Source organism: Micrasema longulum, unplaced genomic scaffold, assembly GCF_059751315.1.
Source record: "Micrasema longulum isolate JH-2025_06_02 unplaced genomic scaffold, ASM5975131v1 h1tg000173l, whole genome shotgun sequence".
Lineage (NCBI taxonomy): Eukaryota > Metazoa > Arthropoda > Insecta > Trichoptera > Brachycentridae > Micrasema > Micrasema longulum.
The window spans coordinates 146,507-165,798 of NW_028277378.1; the positions used below are offsets into that span (position 1 = coordinate 146,507).

The 19,292-nt window shown below is 32.1% G+C and overlaps 1 protein-coding gene across 2 annotated transcripts in view; it reads left to right on the forward strand.

The window, feature by feature from the left end:
- Positions 1 to 1,375: 1,375 nt before the first annotated feature.
- The window catches only part of beta4GalNAcTA (beta1,4-N-acetylgalactosaminyltransferase A), a 95,200-nt gene continuing 77,283 nt past the window's right edge, over positions 1,376 to 19,292 (forward strand). For both annotated transcript variants that reach the window (XM_088242873.1, XM_088242872.1), the window contains exon 1: positions 1,376 to 1,776. The gene's annotated coding sequence lies outside the window, so the exon portion shown is untranslated. The remainder of the gene's footprint in view (positions 1,777 to 19,292) is intronic.

The following is a 19,292-nucleotide window of genomic DNA, read 5'->3' on the forward strand; positions in this document are numbered from 1 at the left end:
TTTGCTCAAGAAGATAAAATTACGTCTTTTATAAAACCATATTTTTACCAGGTAGGTTTGTACAGAGTTTAAAGTCGTCTACATTATTTAAAGTGCGTGGTTGCGCCATATGTACTATGTATAAGTTTGTTGCACATTTACTTGTAGGTTACGGTGTTAAATTTATTGCTACCTACTTAGCCCTAGTGAAAATGTTGTAATTATCCTACTGTGGGTACAAACTGTTTCTCTCCGGCCCAATAACAACTGAACTGTCACCGAGTGAACACGTGATTTTTTATATTCCCAGCGTGATCGCTTATAATTAGTTTTAGCCATCAATAAGTCATTGGGTCGTGTTATCGCATATTGATAATCAAGAAGCTGACAAGTCAAGTGTCGACCCTGACTATCAGGATCTGATCCTGCCTGCCACGAGATAAGTCCAAACAGTAAGGTGTCAAGAATCCTAGTACAAGGAAGATAATTGCATTAATATGTATTAGGGTTCGGTGACAAAGAATAAAGATAACGCAAATCCGCGAACCAGCAAAAATTCGAGCATCCATCAGCTTCTGGCGAGTGGCGCCATCAGCGCGGATTTGTGTATTGTTTTATTTAAATATTATTTTACCGTATTTAGCTATGAAATTTTTGGATATGGAAAAAAAAAATGATTGTATACCAATGAAGTTGCTTGTCATGAAAAATATTAATCCTGGCTCAAAATTGGAAAAACTGAATAATGATTCCCAATATTCAATAAACAATCTCAGTGTGAGTTGTATTTCTTATTGATATACATAGCTACTCAATATCGACAAAATAAAATACGCGTTTATAATATAATTCTTAGGTCTGTCCACAAATATCCCTTTCTTGAATTCTTTGATAGCAAGTTGTCTTCTTTCGCGGTATCACTGAATCTAATTCAATTATAAACACCTCTCTCCTTGCATTTGCACCTGATCTTATTTTGTTCTGTCTTCCTTAATGTTATATAAATTGCTTTGTTTTTATTCTGGTACTTATAACGGTATTATATTATGTCTATTTTTATTTATCATGTTTTGTTTATCATCCTTGTAAATGCCCACTAGGTGTATATTTTAATAAACAAAATAATAAATATTTTATTTACCTTCAAAACAAATTAGGTACTTTCAAATAGGTTTATGATAATAGAGTAAGCGGATCAAGACATAAATACATACTGTGATACGGATTTTTTATTTAATGCTAAATAAAAGCAAATATTTTGAAGTCTTTACACTGAATAATGTTTTTTTGTTTTAAATAATTATTTTCATTTTTAAAATCTCTGCTGCACCACTGTGGCAATAGTCAGCTGTTAGCTCATACAAAAACGCGATGCGAGTTGCGATTTCTTGGCCGTTGTTCGGTTGTCCGTCGGTATTCGCGTTTGCGCTTCGCGTTGCGTCTTGCGCTACCGCTGCCGTGGCGAAGTAAAAATAAATCGCTGCGCGTGTGATCGGTAGACTTTTTGTTTACACTAACTTGTGTTACTAATCAGCAACTATTTCAAACCGTCTGACAATATGTTTAATAAAAAAACAACACACTGAATTTATTGTTTACAAATTTAAATAATTCGCATCTTGTTTTATGTGCCGATGGTGAGATGACTGTAAATTTGTAAGGTTAAGTCAAAATCCAGAATCTCATGCGATACTCGTTCCTTTTTTAGTTTTGTTTGAATGCTTGGTTCTGCAACTATTTTATTAATCAAACAAATTATAGTGTGCATTCGCAGTGCGTCTTTCTTTTTATTACAAGGTAAGCGAGCCTCAATGTTATTATATTTATTGTTATTTAACCATATAATTGAAATTGATTGTTGAGATATTTGAATATTAATTTACTTTGATTTAACATGTATTCATACGTAATGGAATATTTTCGCTATCCTAAACAAACTGAATAAACAATTGACATTTACTACTGTAATCCATTATTTTGTAAACCTATATTTTTTTAAAAGAGTACTTGCAATAATAATTTTAAGATGTCTAGCTCAAATAACGGAATTAACAATAATTTTTAGTCGATGAAGCGTCAAGAAAAAATGACAGCTATGGTGAATAGATATTTTTCTAATTGACAACTCTTATTTTTAAAAAATACAAAGGAAACATGTACATAACATGTTTTACTTTACACTTACACTAGATACCAATTTCTATCAACAATATTTTATTACAACATTTTGGGTTTGTCCAAATATTTGTAGACAAAAGACTGGATTTCACCCTCTAGGGAGTCATCTTTACAGTCTGTAAAGTGGCTACTTAAACCAGCCAATGACAGGTCATAAGCCCCGTAAATGCCTGAATATTTTCCATCCCTGTTGTATTTTTTTAACAATCTTTTGACAAAACTATGCTTGTCCTAAATGAAATTTTAAACAAAACTCATATTAATTTATGTTTAAAATATTTTGTTTCCTAAATAAATAAATATTATCAACAACAAATTGATGTTAATTTTGCGATGATCCCTGTACCTACCGGCTTTTCGGTTGGTAAAAAATAATTCGGAATAAACTCGAATCGCTTATTTTTAGCTGTGATTACAATATATTTTAAGAGCTATTTGAAGTTTACAAACCGACCGAAACAAGATATTCAGCCGAACCCGAATTTCGACTTGTGTTCTAGTTTCGGCCGAAACCGGAGCCTAAACTTATTTAAAGAAGTTAAAAATCAAAACGCCTCGAATTAGGCGTTTTTATTGTTTAACCTTACGAGTTTAGTTTCTTACGAGAAATATTCCACAAATCACAACTTAACCAAAGGAATACTCACTTACAGATTCAAAAACTACTCTTACTCAAATGAAAGACATAACCCCTACAAGACATCACATACAAATAATATAATCACTAGATCCTCAACACAAAGACAACTTAAACAAATACAAACTAATAACACGTTCGGACAAAGAAATTTTGAGTATTATTCAATTAAAATGTATAACCTACTTCCACTATCTATTAAAGCAATCAGTAACGAGAAAATGTTTAAAAAGGCTATAAAAAAATGAATAGTGGAGCTAGGTAGAAGTAAAATGGATTGTCTCATTCGCCCAAACCAATATTGAATCAACTGCTCCACAAGTGTATAGCTTATGTTAGTTTATAATTTATAAACATAAATACCTAGTGGTTAAAACTGTCTGAACATTTTGTTAACTATCTCTATTAAGTTAGTCTTCTTTGTTTATTCTCAAATGTAAAAATATTTTTTTAAAAGTATATTGTTAAAAGTAAGTGTCCTTGGCACGGATAACCCCAGTGAGGTCACATTATTTTTACTATTAATTATAGTTTGTAAGAGAAAAAATAGGAATAAATAAATAAAATAAAAATAAAATATAAAAATATATATAAATATACAAGGTATAAATTTAATGAGTAAATTTGTTTATTTTCAGCTCTTTTTATTTAATTGTTATGTTATACCTATAACTTATATGTATACCTACTATGAGTGTGTAACAGTTCTTCAATGTACACTATAGGAACTTTAACTTATTTATGAAGGAATTACAAAAATATAAATATGAAAGAACTGAGAATTACTAACTAAAGTCAACAAATCACAAAATTAGTCTAGTTTTTATTTTTTATTTTAGACAATGGCAATACGATATCTAATTATTTGAATATATATTAATCTAATATCTCTAATATGCTCATTTCCCACTCGAGCAGAGCCGAACGTAATCAGACACATCCCGACCGCGGGTTTCAGCTGAATCGAAGTTACCGAAACCGAAACTTCGGTGGGTCACTATAAACATTGTAAAAATAGGAAGCAGGCGTTTGCCATTTTGCCGGATACCTAATATTATCGCAGGTATAGGTCATCATTATTATTGTAATACATACTTGTTTTAAATAACTAAATCTATGCATATATTTTTATGTATAAATACAGGTGCTGTAACATCGTGTTACATTCAGCAAAAAACGAGATATTTTTTAATACAAGTACCTATTCTTATTCCTAGAGGTGGGGGTCAGTGCTATGCAAGCTCCTGACGTCACTGCGACCTGTGAAGATCTATCGTGACGGGTCCCCGTGAATAGTTCTCGCCCTCCAAGCCCAGGTCTATAAAGATAAAGAGCCTGGCTACTCTGTAGAAGGCGAGAGTTTACATTTTGCTAAATCTCCCTCTCCAAGCCTCTATCCGTAACGTATCAGGCTATAAAGTAGGGGGGCGAGCTCTTTAACATCCAGGGCTGGTATTCTGAACGCAATTATAGTGCAGTATAGCGCTTTTTTATGTAAAAAATACGCTTTATAGCACCTGTAAATGCGCTTCAGGTACCAATCCAGGGACTATGAAATATTCTAGTGTGAAAACACTTTTAAATAAATGTATTTTTTTTAAATTTATTTACTCATACAAATACATATATATATTACAAAAAAATAATAACACATCCCTAACTCTCGAGGCCAAGAGCCCCGTGTTGAGTTGGGATACAACATATCGGAAAGTGAAAGCATGCACATTATTAAACAATTTCAAATCAATTATGTCGGGAATCGAACCCGAGAACTCTTGCATGGTAGGAGGCCGGCAAAATATAAGTCACTCATAATCAAAATAGAATTTTTGTATTAAATACCACTTCATAAGTATAGAAGAAATCATATTATGTTATTAGCAATAATTAGTTTATTCGTTATTTTAGCATTTTAGCCTATTCAGTCTTGTTTACTTTTATTTATTTAACTTTTTGTACATAATGTTAATTGTACATTGGTGGGCTATTGCCAAATGGCAATTTCTTTCAACCAACCAATAAAATAAAAGTTTTATTTTTATAAATCAAGTTACAACACATATTCAATATAATATAATTTTAAAAAAACTGGACATTTAAAAATAGAATTACTGTATTCGCACATAAATTACCTTAAATCAATGGGATGAAGGAAAAAAGAGGAAAAGAGGAGAGATTAAGGAAGAGAAAGGAGATGTTTGGAGAGGAGAGGAGGGATGGGAGATGATTCCACAGTCGAGCCGCATGGACACTCAATGAGTTAGAGGAGAAAGAGGAATTGTGGATGGGTATTAAAAGAGTGCTTTGAGAATTAGAACGAAGAGGAAAACCATGAACTGATAAGCGTTGAAATTTTTCACGGAGGTATATAAGAGCGTTAGGACTATGAAGTACATTGAACCGAAGTGTGGGGGAGTTTGTTTACCGCGGTTTAGTATTTCAAACATGTGAACTTAATCTTCTACAATGTGCACTAAAATAATGGGAGAAAACGACGTATTTTAAGAGCACATAATATACGTTATTTTCTGCCATTCATTATACATTTTTTTGTTTTTATACACTCATGTTATTTCAGAAGGCATACGCCGAAATAATAAAAGGTATTGTCGGCATACTGACAGACCCTTTTTCTTTTGGCACGGTCATGCTGCATGACGCGTGACTTTTGGTCTTTGGCCGTTTTCACACTACAGTAAAAGTCTACCCGACCCGTAGATTTACATTTATCCTATTATATACGTATTTTTTTAATGATTTTATTTATAGGTGAACGCACTAACCAGTACACCGTGAGGCCGACTAATCTCCACTTGATTTCCTTTCATCGAGATATAATATATAGAGACGGCGCTCCATACAAATCCGAGCTAAAAAGTCGTCCCCAAAGAAAAGGGAATGGCCCGCGAGAGTTGCAAGTGTCATCACGTCATATCGCATCGACTTTGGCAAGCAAAACACGTAGTTCGGTAAAAACCACAGACTGTTTATATCGGTCTAATGTGAGTTTTATTCGGTATGCTGGTCCCTTCCGCATACGCGTCACATTTGTTTATTTTTTACTACTCATACTGAAAAATACACTGCTTCACTGTCTTCGCGTACATGTAGGCATTTTAGAAATTGCAAGAAGACACAAAAGTTCAAAAGTGGCCGAGGAATGCTCGCAACAGACTAAAACCCATTATATTATCAAACATATGCCAATTGGCCGCAGGTTAAGGGACCATATTTCGAACGCTTATGCTTACTCTAGTTACATACCTCAATGTTTTAATTAGCAATTATTTTACCAGCGAGTAGAAACTAAATTAATTAAACGAAAAAAAGTAATCAATAAGTATCCACCCACCCTAATTTTGCCGGGCCGGGTGGATTGGGACGATTTGATGACGGGTGGGCGGTGATTTTTACTTGAAAATCCTTGATTCTTATTTTATAATAAAGCTCGTATTACATGGGTCAGATGATGGTACAAGATCTTGTGCAAGATTCGACGCAATTTATATTGTGTCATGTAATACACAGATAGGGGGAAATCTGTGGCTAAATTCGGAATAATTAAAACACGTCCTATTTTTTATCAAATATTTGAACCGAGATCCGCGCGCATCCCATGTCTGTAATACTGTTAACTGTCAACTTCGATTGTCAACGCGTATTTGTTGTTGCTTGTGTCACTTTATTTATAATCGGTCTTATTTGTTGCACTGCACCTTTTCACTTCATGCTGCCTTTCTTTCCCGGAAATACTGATTCTCAATATGGTTCACGATACTAACGCTTGATCGAAAAAAATTAAATTCCTGAGAGTTATTTTCCAAGGCATATTCTAATTAATTTCGTTTACAAAATATGCTTTGTTCAATAATTTGAAGGTCAGAGACGGTAAAATGTTTCCTTAAATCGTCGGAATCATAATATCGATGTTCGTTAATATAATGTATATAGAAATGAATGTGTGTTAAATATATTTTTTTGCAAATGTGCATTGTTTATAGTTAAAAAAATCAAGGTATCTAACCAGGAAATAAAAATTGCATTGTTAACAAAAAACAGGAGTTTCCTGTTAAATATAAAACATTTGGCCCAAATTTGCTGCGTCAACAATATGGTGTTGTTCTATGCTTTGGAGTGTTGCGCGTGATTGTCATGTTTTCTCTTATCTACATAGGGCACTGCATTAGGTGCGCTAAAATAATATATCCAGATTTCCCATTTTATTTAGCCATAAAAAATCCCACAGCTGATGTTGAACAACTTAATAATAAAAATATTTTTCTGATTTAAATAGCGCCATTTTTGTGAAAAATCACCTCAATGGCGCTTTACAATTTTATACGTAAACTTACATTCTAACTAAGCTAAAGTTACATATTATATTTTCGATTCAAAATTGAGAAGAAGTGAGATTTTAGTTGAGATCTGAACTGACTGGGACTTTCGATAATTCGTAAGTCTGAAGGCAATTGGTTCCAGGCAGAGGAGCCGGCAACGGCAAAAGCACAATCTCCGAACCTAATAAGTGTTTGGGCAGCGCCGGATTTCGACAAGTTTTCCTCTGCCTGATTCAAATGCTGACCTAAGAGTAGATTTTCTTTGAAATATATTTTCCCTAATACAAAGACATCCGATAGGTATCTTGGAACCATTTCATGAAGGGATTTGAATACTGTCCAGCGAAGCTCGTGTTTTATTCTAGAGAGAATAAAACAAAGCCCAGAGGGGCTTTTTAACCGCCGCAAATCGCGAAGATGTTGTGGGAACTTATGTACGTAAACTATTATTTCATATTATCTCATAAATAATAACACTATTTCTTTTTTAAAATCTATATTTCAATTTATAATTTATGAAATTATACCTTGAGACAGGTTTTAAGGGTTGCAGTTCTACAATTTTGACTTATTACCCGCCACATTGCAGTATCGTATAAGGAGGAGGCTTAAAAAAGTTTTTGTATTTCTTTTCAAAAACAAAAAAATTAAATTTGGCCGCGGCCACTTTCATGTTTAATTTATTATCTTCCACTTATTACAACAAATTTTAGTTCAATACTTATACCCGTATGCAGAGACAAACCTTAAGGTGAGGAAAGTACATTCTATTGTCTTCACCTTAATGTTTGGATAATTTATGTAGCGCCATTTTTGTGAAAATCACCTCAAAGGCGCTGTACAATAAATAAATATACCAACACGTCTTGCTGCTACAGAGCGCATAGACGGTTGGGATTCTAGTTCCTCGTCTCCAATTATGATATATTACAATTATGATATATATGAGCTAGATAACAGAACGTCTTGCAGCTACAGAGCGCATGGACAATAAGAAATCTAGCCCCTATTTACATTTTTATTTTCAAATTTTTTATTTGACAATGAAGTTTAGAGTTTAAGTGATATTTTAAAAACGAAATAAAAAGAAAATTTATAAAATTAGAATTTAGATAACAACAAGTCTCGCAGCTACTGAGCGCATGGACGGTTGAAATTCTAGACCCCATTTACTAAATTTAAATATTTGATAGTTGATAGCATTTACATAATATGATAAAAATAATATGATAGCTAACATTACAAAAAGTCTTGCAGCTTCAAAACGCATCGACAGATGGAATTTCAACAACATAAGAATGATTTTAAAAAGTTAAAAATAAAAATAATTTTAAGAAACGCAATAATAATACATTGAGCAAAGAACTAGTAAGTATGGCAATTAAGTGAACATGTAACAGCACAAAAAGTAAAATATAAAAAACTAAACAAAGATACCATACCTTAACTTATTATTAAGGTTAACAAGACAATAGACGATATTCTCAAACTCGTCCCTGTTTTATTTTGGTGTGTAGTAAACAGGATCTTATTCTCTGCATTTGAAATTAGAATGTACTTTCCTCACCTTAAGTTTTGTCCCTGCATACGGGTATTAGTCTTTATTAAGATCCCAGATACCTAAGTTTAGTCTAAATTTTAAATGGCGTTATCTGTCGGTCTAAAAGTAATTATATTTTAGTTACATAAAACTTTTAATTGTATTTTTTTAAATAAAAATACCTTTAAAAATTATTGTTTTATCTTATTAATTTGTTTTTATTTTTTTATTATTGCGTGATTGAAAAAAAACATTCGTTTTAAATGGCAAAATCGAATGATTTCCTAAGTTGGCGTTCGTTTTACCAGACTACAGCCTTAACAACTGCGTCCTAGATTATGGTTTTAATTTATTACATTTTATTGTTCTGCTAAGCTCTTCATCAACATCTTAGATGAAAAATAAACAACCGGATAGTAAATATGAACTCGTAGAATTGCGAATTCAGCATAAATGTACTTTTATATTTATGAGTCTGTATGCGAGATAATGTCACTAGTTAACTTTTTTCCATTATGCTCTTAGATAAAAAAAATAAACAACCTTGAAAATAAACATGGATTCGCGGATTGCGAATTCAGCAAATATTTACTGAAATATTTATGAGTATGTACATAATAAAATGTCACTATTTAACTTTTTTACCGTACGCGTGAGATTTTAATAATGTATATTTATTTATTTTTTTTTTGCACCACAACAGGCCAGGAGGCCCAATTACAGTGGTGAATTACATCACAAAACACCCAGGCTTGAGAAAAATAACATTTTAATTCTTGTGTTCTCACCGGGAATCGAACCCGGAACCTTCGTGTGTGAGTCAAGCGTCTTGACTACACCACGGAGGCCGCCAAATAAATATGCGTAGTTGGAACTGAGCTATTTATTGTGACATGGAGTCGAGATGACCAGTCTTAAATGCCAGTAGCTCATTGTAAAATGTTAAACTTACAACTTTACAATTAAATATTTCAAATATACCTTGCCGGAATTGAACTCTGGCATCATGCATGGTGATCAAAGCCGCAAATCATACATCACGGTGCGGAATTTTTTTGTGTACACGAGCAAAAAAAAATGACAGCTTATTTTTTGAAAACGTCAGACACGTTAAACAAATTAATGTAGTTAATATGTATCGTCTTTTTTCGTGTAGGTTGGATTCTAAAGATGGCTCATGCAATGGTAGTCAAAGCATCGGAACAAAGCGAGACAAAAAAGACGATCCATATCTGTAACAGTGACAGTGAAAATCTACGCACCAAATTAATGTAGTTTAATAAAAAAACGAATGAATAATTCATGTATTAAATCTTTCTTTAATTTAATTTTGCATAATTAAGTTTTCAACTACAGCATACTTGCACATTTAATCAGGGTTCGAAAATAGCATGATATTTATATAATCATTTAAATATCCGAAATATGCATATCAAAAAGTGATATTATTTTTTTATGAATATTACTAAAAATAAATAAACGTTAATAATACGATGTTTTGAGTATGTCCAAATGGTTTTCCTCTCTAGGGAGTTATTTAGATCGAAATTTGTTGCAACGGAGGGAAAACATTCTTGAGAAGGGAATATGGAAGTCTAGGCATTTAAAGGGCTTTTGATCTGTCATTGGCTAGTTTAAGTGGCCACTTTACAAAAGTCAACAAGTGGAAGAGTTGAGGAAATGTGGATGTTTGAAGAAAGGCAGAATGGCAAATGTAACACAGTGTGTAAAGTGGCCACTAAAACCAACCAATGACAGGTCATAAGCCCTGTAAATACCTAGACTTCTATTTTCCCTTCCAAATGCCTCGTATCTCGATCATGTGTTACATGAATGCAAGCTGATCAGTCTTACGCTTCGGGTTAATAAAATATTGCTGTGTAAAGTCACATTTTAACTAATATTTTACATTTGTAATTTTTATATTACGAGCCTTTAGCGTGAAAATATCTCCCCAACTTATTTTCCTTAAAAATATCGACTTCGTACTCGTTGCATTCCGTTAATAATTTATCCGTTTATTGATCCCTATAGTGCACATTCTTGCATCGTATAAAATGACCTCACAGGTCAATTTGCAGTCTTTATTATTAGGTACCTATTTATTTAACAGCAGATCCGTGATTTTCGATTCGATATGTCGATAAATCCCTTACGAGTACTATAGGTTTGTAAATCCAAATATTGAAAACATTAATTCATGAATTTAATCTATACAAGTGTACTTATCACTTTTAATGCAAATATCTAAAGTGTCTGTAAATAGTGTAGAATAATACCATGTGTACATTAATATAATATGTCATATTTATAACATGTTATTTAAGTCACGGTCTAACACTTGTGTTGATGAAATACGTATATTTTCTTTATTTATTCAGTTCTGATATTAAACACAATCTTTAAAAAAGTAATAATTCTCTAGAGAAGCCGCCCGCTTTATTCCATAGAACAAAAGCAAACTTTTGGTTTGGCTTCAGTTTGGTTTTTAGTTTAACAACAAATGTGTAATGGACGATTTCGGTTAACGCTCGCATTTCTCTACCCGAGTACCTACGGCTCGTTGCATTGCTGTAATCTGTATCTAACGTCGTGGTCAAATGGCGAATGTTACACAGTGTGTAAAGTGACCACTTAAACCAGCCAACGACAGGTCATAAGCCCTGTAAATGCCTAGACTTCCGTATTCCATCTTTAGAATGTTCTCCATCCCTGTTGTAATTTGTTATTCATCGAATGGTTTTTCTCCGTATGAGCGACTCTATTAGGTTATTACTTATTACTCTAAGACACAAACAAACAAACCATCACGCCGTTTTCCTGTAAGGGTAGGCAGAGAGAATATAACGCCACATCGGTTTATCTTTGCATACAGATCTCGCTTCCTCTACATTCATACATCTTCTCATGCACGCGCGCCTATTATTCCGACTTTTGACATGTCCATCTTCAAGTATTTATTGGATTTGGTCATGCCATGTCTTTCTCAGTCTTCCTCTATTTCTGCATCCATCAACATCCACATTGTAAATATTTTTAGCCGTTATTTCGCCGTCCATTCGCTCAACATGGCCAAACCAACGCAGAGCTCCGTTCTTGATTTTTATAAACTAATATTTACATTCCACTTTTTTTTTAGGTAACTTAAATCTACTATTATTCTTTTACACGCGTACTTTTATCTCATATTATATAAAAATGATCCATTAATTTACAAAATAGGGATGTTCAGCCCTACGGGAAATTGGATATGAAAAATGTATTCTTACGCGCGGTAAAAATTAGAACCAATAATTGTACGGCTGAAAATGTATGAACATGATTTTAAAAATGGCTAACTACTTTGCACGACGTCACAAGTTCTTCCGAATCAACCAATAATAAAAGAGAGTTGTTATAGGTTTCCGGCTTACAGTAAGTCAACTGACAATCAGCAGAACTCATTGTGAAGAAGGGGAAAAGAACTTAAGACGTCCGACGCAAAGTAATTTTAAAATACAAAAAAATCATTGCGCTGATAATACGATACATAGAAATGAAATATAATCTATTCAATTAAATACGTCCATAAAACTCAGATTAATAATTCGCTCCCGCTTATAGAGATGCCCTTTCGCTCTATGGCCTAGAACAATAGCATTCCAAATTTTTAGTTTGGTTTTTGGTTTAACAATAAACGTGTAGCAAACGGTTTCGGCTGCCGCTTGCAATTCTCAACCTGAGTACCTACAGCCCGTTGTATTGCTGTAAAATGTAACTAACTTCGTGATTGATAATCATAGAATGGTATTTGTCCGTATAAGCGGGTGGCGTAGTTTTACTCTAAGCTATTAACAAATAAATTTATAAAAATTTAAAAAAACCACCGCACATCCTCATTCTTAACTACCTATGCACATCTAATATTTTTCGACTTAATGTTAATATAAATTTAAAACGAAATTTAGTACACATAATGCTTATGTAACCTTGCAAAAATATTATATGAACACAGAACTTAATAGATTAGGTAGTTTTATATTTACAAAACGTGTCCCTGGTTCACGAATCAAGATATAAAGAATGTATGTACACGTTTTTTTTTTACAAATTCAATCGTGGTTTTTATTTTCCACGGTTAGTGATAATTGAACGTAATTATGCAGAAAGCAGCCAGTCCACAATTTTGAAAAAATGAGATGTTGGTGTTATCGGGCGTAGTAATGTCAATTCTATGTTCTGCTAAAAGGTCGCTTTCATAAAAAAAAACTGTAAGAATCACTTTCTGAAAATAGTGTTGATCACAAATCGACATTACTCAATGCGTGACTTCAGCCCTACTGAAATTGGGTACAAAAAAGGTTTTTTTGTGCGCGGTAAAAAATGGAGAATTAAATTGTACTGCAAAGTTTCTTGAAAACGTAAGAAAAGAATATATATATGTATGTATGTTAATAAAAACGAACTACTTTGAACGACGTCACTAGTTCATATAAAAAAACCAATGATAAGCGATCTGTGAAAGATATCCGGTTTACTTACCGTGAACGGCCAATCGGCAGAACTGACTAAGCGGAAAAGAACCTCTGACGTCACATGCGGAGTAATTTCAGAAATACAAAACTTTAAAAAATCACAGCGCTGATATATCCACGACATATAAAAAAAATAAAAATATTTTTGGCTTTGTATAATCTATTAAGAAATAAATATTTTTTTTAAACCGCTGAATTTTCTTATTTGCAGAAAACACCGCACTAGAAAAATCTTACGGTATTATTAATATGGATAAATTATATAGCGCCATTTTTGTAATATAATACCTCAAGGGCGCTTTAAGAAGTGATTCTATAGATAAATAAATTTAATTGAAGCTTTTAAATTTGTAATTTTTTTTTTTTATCCCTTGCTACGGATTTATTAAAATGATTTAAATAACAAGTGGGTTTTAAGGTTTTTTTCCGAAAAATCACTTCACTCTCACAGCCTCGCACCTCTGCTGGGAGAGCATTCCATGCCATAGGGCCTGCGACTGCAAATGCGCGTTCACCGAACTTAGTGCGCTGTTTGCGTAGAGGTATAATAACCTTTTCTCTCGCAGTAGACGTAGCTGATCTAAGCGTAAGACGCCTGTCATCTAGTTCATCCGGAATGCATAGTTCCCTTGGATATTCTGGAGCAGAGTTGTGCAGTGATTTATACATAAGCCAACAGAGTTTGTATTCCACCCTCTGTGAAAAACGTAGCCAGTGTAATTTCCGAAGTAGTGGAGTGATATGGCTGAACTTAGAGGTTCCAAAAAAAAAACTCGCTGCAGAATTTAATACAGACTGTAGGCGAGTCATTTTGTTGATTGGTAGACCTGCATAGACACTACAAACGCATTTATTAATTGACGGGCGGCATCAACCGGCAAATTTTTGCGTATACATTCAATTTGTCTCAGCTGTTAGAAGCATGAACTTATCGTTCTACTGATTTGAGCGTCAAGAGAAAGGTCAAAATTAAGTAAGACTCCCAGTAATTTAACGGTAGGTAAAGCGGTACTCCCTACATCGCATCGGATAATTCAAATTCTGTCGTCTGGCTGAAGCCACCCGTTGTTCCGTTTTTGATGGGTTTAATGTTCGTCTGTTTTCAGCCATCCAGTTTCCTATTTTCTCAATGCATCCATCAATTAAATTAACAAGCACACTTCTCTCGCCTGGTTTGCAATAAAAATAAATCTGTGTATCATCTGCAGAACAGTGAGACCACAATCCACATTCTTTAATAATGTTTTATAGATGCTGACGAGAAAATTAATCCTCCAAAAATCTAGTTCTCTTAAATAAATTAAAGTGGATAAATGCATAACTATTTTAATTTCATAAATTCATTAATTTTAAAATACCTGTAATAAAAAAATATGTTATGAACAAAATGTCACCTTATACATTCAAAGTTTGAATGAGGTATCATTCAATATAAGATCTGGCTGTTTTCTGCAAAATGCATATGGTTGCGTCAACCAGACTTTAAAAAATCAACAGAATTCCTTGAATACATAATTAAATTATTTTCAAAGTTATAACAAATGAATCAAGTGATTATTTACGATTAAGTACACTAATATGAATATAAAATAATATGTTAAGTACATAATGACACAACATGCATCAGATTTTTACTAGGGCTGGCTGTTTTCAGCAAAACGCTCCTTAGGTTGTGTGGTCAGCCAGTCATTGTTTATCATTTATCAATGAAAAAAACATTCCAACTTTTGTGTAAATTTTGATTATCCGCTCTTTTCAAGTGGTATTATCTCAGTTTCGCTTTTCTATGGCTGTCAGCTTTTTGCTTAATTACGTTAAATTAATTTTATTTTCAGTACCCCTTACGGTATAGATATTAACAATTCTTACTTACGAAGTATGCTTTATACATAAGGAAAATTTACCCACGTTTCAATGTGCAAAATCTTTGGTACTTCGCAACGAAAAATATTATATTTAACATAAACGTGCTATACATATTTTTACACTTAATCAAGGAAGTGCCTATTTAAAAACGTCATTCGAACACATTTTATATTTAGTTTTAGGTAGGATTCAATAATTTATATATTATGTATGTATGTGTGTATACATATATATGTACATACATATGTTTATATATGTATTTATGTGTATATGTATGTATGTAGTATGTATATGTGTATGTATATATTTAATTTTTACATTTAACGTAAACTGTTTTTTTTTTAAACTTTTTTTGGGCTATAACTGTTTTTCTATTTCTTCAATATTATTTTTATTTATAGGAAACATATTCGAAAACCATATTTGCCCAAATAGGAACCGATCGCAACATTAGGCATACTAATATTTCTGGCTTGCCGACCCTTCATATACTGAGCCTAATCCTAGTAAAAGCAGAATCTGCCAGAGTGTTTTTTGCGCCATTTTTGTAAAAATGGATGTATAAACTAATAAATAAATTTAAAAATCGTTGAAAGATATTTCAACAGAAATAGACAACTTTTATGTGTAACATTTACAATTCTGCTTATGTTAGAACAATCACATTCTTTCATTCTTCCGTGTATTGATTTCTTGAAATATCGAAATCAGGCGAAGCCTTTATTGATATGAGTGGGATTCTACCAAACATTTTCACCTAATAGTAGAGAATCCCTAAAAATATTTTTTATTACTAAATTTTAGTTTTTTATTACCAAAGGTCGTAAACCCTGTAAATGCCTTAACTTTCATATTATACCTTCTTCGCTAAAATTACCGTCTGCGTTCAGCGCCTATCCTCAAAAATATTGAAATACTGGAAATATTGCTATGTTCTTGTACCTATTTTTAGTAAAATATTTGTCAATTGATTTTAGTAAGGCTAATGCGGGAAGCGAACATCGGAACTCTGATCCGGAGTCCGCAATACTACCACGGAATCCTAATCTGACTATGTATTCACTGTTTTTTCCTTGTATGTTTTTCCAATTAGATTCTGAATATTATTTTTCAAAAGTACGTTTTAGTGCCCTTATGTCTGTATAAGAATTCTGGTACTTTTTTTCCGAATAGAATCGTTTCGGGTGTAACTCCCCGATTGACCCTTATCCCCTTTGCTCGAATTACTTATATTTGAAAACATCCTTACTAAATTATTCAATTTATGTTTTTAGGCTCGCCATTTTATTATTATCATTGAAAAGGGCACGTATATTCTGATAAAATATTAAAGCGAAGCTTGACCCAATAAACCTCGCAATAATGAACTATTTCAAGGTATGAGAGGTATTTTTATTTTTGAAAATTCGCCGCTAGGTACCCGTTTCAGAACTTACATTTGTTTAAAAGTTGTACTTTTATAATTTTCTGGAAAACTCTTCCGATGGAAAACGCATTATTACAACCGCATGCGACTTAAATATCGTAATAATTCAAATGGTTAACAACTTTTTATCTAGTCATTAAGTTTTATTTATATTTCGTACGTGAACAATAAAAATAATTAAAATTAATTTTACGTACTTATTGTTAATTGCATTTCTTTCAGAACTTTTACGCACAGTTATACATAAATTTAATGGTAGAAAAATGATTATACTTATAATTGGTTAATTTTGTCCTTATTTAAAAAAAAGTGTTTATTGTTTTTATATTTGAAGTGAAGCGTATCAAGCAATTTATTGGAGATATTCTGCCAATCTCGTATCTAGGATCAAAAAACAATTTCATGCTTTAAACTCCCTTTTTTCCATCGGATATTTTTCCAAGTGCGTTTGATCATTATATGCAAGAACACGTTTAAATTAATTTGATATTATTAGTTCAGTTCACTTTTGTACGTCACCCCTGTTTGTCAAATGAATTTCCTACTATAATAATGATAAATTTATTCGACAAATAGAAGGAGCATAACAATTGATGATTTGTGTCGCGAATTTTTCACTGTTCTTTTCTATCGCGGAACGAATTACACGGTCGTTACTGATTCGCGGTTATTATTATAGGCTTACTGAATTTTCATTTTTCTACAATAATTATTATTACTAGCAGACTGTTATCTGTTTTGTGTTATCCATTTGTACACTATTCTAAACATAATATTTTTATGTATCTTGAAGTGGAAAATGTTACGCTAAAACTAGTATTAATAGAAAATTATACTCACTATATTTTTCAGGGTAACTTTTCCGATTAAAAAGTTACGGTTAAAAGTTAGTTATTGATACTAAATGTTTACCAAACGCATGTTTAATTTTTGAAAACAATTCGTGATTCTTCTTCAAGGACATAAATCGCCTCTAACTTCTGTCATTCACTGCAACCTTCCAGTTACATCCAATAGTTGGGAGTTGGGATGCATCCTTTTTTATGTCATCTTCCCAACGCAGCCTCGGTCTGCCGACCTTTCTCTGCCTCCCGGGTACCCATCTAAGACTCTTTTTGGTAACCGTGATGGATATGTCCTGCCCACTCAGCCTATTTAGTCTTATGTGTTCAGAGAGTTTAGAAGTCACTTCAAAATCACTAAAGGTCACTTCAAAACGCCCAAAATTAGGCATTTTTATTGTTAAACCTAACGATTGCATTAAAGTTAAAGCTTAAAAAAATACGCAATGGAATAAAACTCATAAATTTAATTTATTTTCAGCGGTTTTTTATTTTTTGTAAGTTTTATTTATTTTAACAAATCGGTAACATACATAATTGTATTTTTGTTCCCGCAAAGCCGAAGCTGTTTTTTTATAAATTTATAAATAAGTACATAGTTTAATAATAAATGATGAATAAAATATATTTAGTAGTAATTAGTGAATATGATAAAAATAAAAAAGGAATGAATTCATTAGTTACGTAAACCTTGACGAAGAAGCTTATTTGCTTTGAAACCGGTCGGTGGAAAATAAAAATTAGTGGTTAAAAACAAAGTTGTTTTATTTATTTTATTATGATGAATAACCACAAAGTTAGTGCTTCAAATATAAACTTTATAAAAATTCCGTCGTTACCTATCAAATACTGGTATTAAGAGGAAACTCGTTGTAACTTTTCTTAGTAAAAACGTATTCCCGTATAACATTTTTTGACACACTATAGATTTTTACTTTAACACCATTGAATTTGACAACAGTGGCAGATATAATTTCTCATTCGTGCCCCTAACCCGTGATTGGTTCTGCACAACATCTAATGGACCACGTTCAATATATGTAATTACGACGTCCTTGCGGTTGTTCCTCCGGCCTTGAATAATAAGTCTTTCAACTATCAACCAGTTCCTTAGTTCTTATGCTAAACAGACAGACCTATAGATACTATATTATAACGTGTACCTGTACACGTTTCTCTTAGAGGTCGAGGACATTATTCCGATGTTCAATAACATTGCAAACAAAATATTTTGATAAATAATTATGTAAACAGTTAGTGTATAAAACTTGTTTTTATTTTATTTTATTGACTATCCTTGATATAATTAGGTTAATACATTACGGATAATCCTCATATAACACGGTAGATAGGTTTCTAAAAAAATACAGTGTTATGCAAAACTCAAAGAGAGGTTAGGTTAAAAAAAATATAAATAAAATTTTGTTGTCAAACAGTAAAAAATAACTGTTTCAATTAGTTAAATTTTGTTTGAATGATCGTTTTCCTCATTGTAAACGTTTTTTTGGTTGAATTATAATATATGATATGATTTCATCAAATAAAGGTATTATTTAGTTAATTTAAGTTATTTTTTTCAATTTTATTTTATTGCTCTAAAAAACTTATAATTTATAAAGTACTAATGTTGTATTAATTTTTTAAATTATTATTATCTAGTTATTCTCAACTTCATTGTGTTATATTTATGTTTGGAACATAAGATTTTTTATGGTTATTGTTATATTTTATTTAGAGATGTTATGTTACTATTTTACTTTTCGTTTTTTTTGTATTATATTTTAACTAAATTTTTTAGTTTTAATTTCATATTATGTACTTCATAATTATTGTGCACTGCTGTGATTATTTCTGTAAATATTTTTTTTGTAAAAGGTTCTTGGAACCGTTGATGTATAAATAAATGAATAAATAAATATTACATACAATCTTATTTATGATTAGCGCTTTCCGCCATCTTTAATAAATCTGTG